Source organism: Chiloscyllium plagiosum, chromosome 32, assembly GCF_004010195.1.
Source record: "Chiloscyllium plagiosum isolate BGI_BamShark_2017 chromosome 32, ASM401019v2, whole genome shotgun sequence".
In the NCBI taxonomy this organism is placed as follows: Eukaryota; Metazoa; Chordata; class Chondrichthyes; order Orectolobiformes; family Hemiscylliidae; genus Chiloscyllium; species Chiloscyllium plagiosum.
Window position 1 is genome coordinate 31486113 of NC_057741.1, and position 4043 is coordinate 31490155.

The following is a 4043-nucleotide window of genomic DNA, read 5'->3' on the forward strand; positions in this document are numbered from 1 at the left end:
GAGGCAAGTAGTTTGTTATGACCAGGAGGATTTTTTGAAACAGTATGTGGATAGTCCAACGAGGGAGGGGCTGAAAATGTGTTGCTGAAAAGCGCAGCAGGTCAAGCCTTCCTAACCTGCAATCTTCTTCCTGACCCCTCTGCCCCCACTCCACTCCGGCCTATCACCCTCACCTTGACCTCCCTCCACCTATCGCATTTTCAAAGCCCCTCCCCTAAGTCCCTCCTTCCTACCTTTTATCTTAGCCTGCTGGACACACTTTCCTCATTCCTGAAGAAGGACTTATGCCCGAAACGTCGATTCTCCTGTTCCTTGGATGCTGCCTGACCTGCTGCGCTTTTCCAGCAACACATTTTCAGCTCAGATGGATGTTGGCCATTTACCCAAAGACCTTATGGTAGCAAATGGCCACTGTCTCATGATCTCTTGGGCATCCATACCTATGCTGTAGGGGCACATATAACCGAAGTATGAAGGTGGCAAACACTGACAGTGACAACTGAGAGACAACTGTTGGCTGTGCTCTCTGAAAGTTGAATGTTTGGAGTGGCAACAGCCTTGATTCTCTGAACTGTAAGGTAATACATTTTCATCAAATCACTGACCCACACCTGTACCCTTCAGAAAGAAAGAACACTTTGATGAATCTCCCAGATCTTTCCATAGTTAAATAAAATTAAGGTTAGCAGCAGCATCAAACAAGAAGAGACAGGATAGCACTTCAAAATATGATGATTGCTTTTAAACAGTTTAAGGCTTGCTCTCCTCTTTGTTGTATTGTTATGGACTGATGGTATGCTGGAAGCAAATAAAATTTACCTCCTCTGAATATTGCCCTCAATGGTGGCTATAGTGACCACTGTTCATCTCCTTGTGGAATGTACATGTGCAAAGAAGTTCTGGAGAGAGGTACAATGATTTTTGTCCATTCCGAGAAGCTTAATGGTGCAGGACTCTGTACTCGACAGGCTACACCCAGGGACACACAGGGTAAACATCAATTGCAGCTAGAAAGTTTATTAGCATATGAAAGATGCTCTTTGGTCTGTCCAAAGCCTGCTGGTTTCCCAGTGCAAAGAGTGTGCACAATTGAGTCCTACAGACTGGCACATTCCAATGTCTAGGATAAATAGACAAGGTCCTTTCCCTGGGGTGGGGCAATCCAGAACTAGAGGGCATAGGTTTAGGGTGAGAGGGGAAAGATATAAAAGGGACATAAGGGGCAACCTTTTCACACAGAAAGTGGTGCGTGTATGGAATGAGCTGCCAGAGGAAGTGGCAGAGACTGGTACAATTACAGCATTTAAAAGGCATCTGGATTGGTATATGGATAGGAAGGGTTTAGAGACATATGGGCCAAGTGCTGGAAAATGGGACTAGATTAGGTTAGGATTTCTGGTCAGCATGGATGAGTTGGACCAAAGGATCTGTTTCCATGCTGTACATCTCTTTGAGTCTAAGATATGAGCAATGCTTTTAGCATTTAGAATGAAAACTGAAAATGTTAGAGATACTCAGCAGGTTAGTCATCTATTGTGGAGAAACATAATTGATGCTTCAAGTCTGAAAGGGTGTCAGAATCTGAAACATTACTCCTACCTCTCACTTCAATGAGGCTGTCTGATCTACTCTGTACTTCTTGCATTTTCTGTCTGTATTTCAGATTTCCAAGAGATTTCTGTATTTTTTTAAGAGACACACTGTGGAGCAACCACTGTAGAGGCACAATTGGGAAAGCACACCATCCAAGGGCTTTCATCTATTGTACACCAAGGGATCGGATACTGTTTTGAACCTGATGGATGGTATATGGGAGGTGAAAGGTAGATTGCAATTATCAATGTACTGCAATTGTTTTGGGGCATGTCAGAACGGGGCATTCTGTATGGAGAGAAATTGGATTATATTCCACTTCCTGTAATATTGTATTTGAAATGATTTGGAATGTCCTTTTATAAACATTATGAATAAGGTATATTTTGAGGGAAAAGAATTGGTGAAAAGTACTAAATTAACTGAGTTTCTCAGATACCGCGCTGTGAACAACACAACTCCACCCATGCACAAGTGCATTGTTAAGCAGTCAAACTAAAATAATCTCAGTGCACTGCAGTCCTTAAGAAAACAAAGGCTCTTTTTCTTCCCCATCTGGGCCATGGTTTTCAGAATGTATGCAGAGTGTGATTCATTTAGCTCCAGGTGCAGCTAAACAATTTTGGTATTTCCTCCTCGGTCCTATTTCAGCACAAAGATTCCTATCAATTCATTCTGCAGCTCCACTTACGTGATTTCTAAGGTTGCCAATTCTGATCTGGTTCATGGTGCTCTCATTACAACATCCCATAATACCAACTCGTCCAACGAGTCAAACAGCCTTCATTCTCCATCTCCAATAGTTTCAGTCACTGTTTAAGTGAGTTGTTAGGTTTGTGAGCTACCATGATGCCAAGGGGTTTTAGTAGTCTGGAAGTCATTTCTGATGTGTCTTTGATGTAAGGTAATGTGGCTATAGTTTTTGGTTGCATTGTGTCTGCTTGTTTGGGTTTGTTTCTGAGGATTTGGTGGATTGTGTTTATTGGGTGCCCGTTTTTCATGAAAACATTGTATAGATATTTTTCTTCTGCTTTTTGTAGTTCTTGGGGGCTGCAGTGTGATGTAGCACATTGGAATTATGCCTTGATTCAGCTACTAGTGCACCTAAAGTGTCCAATGGATACCATCAGCAAAACTAATGTCAGTTACAAGATACCCATGCAAGAACTGTAAAAAATACTACATCGGACAAACTAGCTGGAAACTTGCCACCAGGATACATGAACACTAACTGGCCACCAAAAGGCATGACCCACTCTCACTAGTTTTCTACAGACAAAGAAGGACAACACGCACACATCCTAGGATAGGTGAAACAAAGATATACACAAGAATTCTTAGAGACATGGCATTCTAACCTGAACTCCATCAATAAACACATTGATTTAGACCCTATCTACCTTCCCTTGACAAAAGGAACCGGAAATGACATCACCCACTTTAAGAAACCAAGATCTATAAATAGAGAGGCGGGACATACCACCAGCACTTCACCAGAGACTCTCACTGATGATGTTACCTAGTATGGTGACGAAACATCTGAAAACAGACCTTCAAGCTCAGCGAGCTAACTTGTGTACTTATTTCTTAAATGGTATGAGGAGTTCTGCCTCTATCATCCTTATAGGCAGTGAGTTCCAGATTCCTACCACCCTCTGGATGAAGAAATTTTTTGTCACATCTCCCCTAGATCTCCTGCCCCATGCCTTAAATCTATGCCCGCAGAAACTGATCCCTCTATTAAGGGAGAAAGTTTCTTTTCATCCACCCTGTCTATGCCCCTCAATCTTGCCCTGCTTCAGCCTCCTCTGCTCCAAAGGAAAATAACCCCAGTTTATGCAATCTTTCTTCATAATTAAAACTACCATCCTGGTCAATCTCCTCTGCTTCCCCCCCAGTGCTATCACATCCTTCCTATAGTGTGGATTCTAGAACTGCACACACTACACTAGTTGTGGCCTAACCATCTGACACAGATTTACCTAAAAGTATCTGCTCTCAGTTCACTCTAGCCAAACGTGATCTTATTAACACCGATCTTTCCCCCGATTAGAAAGTTACATTCTGATAAATATTTATTCTTCAAATAATTTTGTTAAAACAAAATGCCTGTCATCATCCCATAGTTTGGGAGCAAATTGTCTACCATTATAATGTTGTCATCCTAGACTTCAATGGTGACTAAACTTCAAAAGTATATATTAAGTTTAAAAAATGCAAAATAGAAGCAGGGATCGGACTCTTGACACCTCTCTGCCAGTCAATTAAATGTGGCTGATCTGACTTGGGCCTCTGCTCCACAATCCCTTATTATTCAAGTATCTAAATAGTTTCCTCTTCATTTACAGAGTCATAGAGTTATATAGCATGGAAACAGACCCATCAGTCCTACTTGTCCATGCCGACCAGATATAATAAACTGATCTAGTCCCATTTGCCAGCATTTGTCC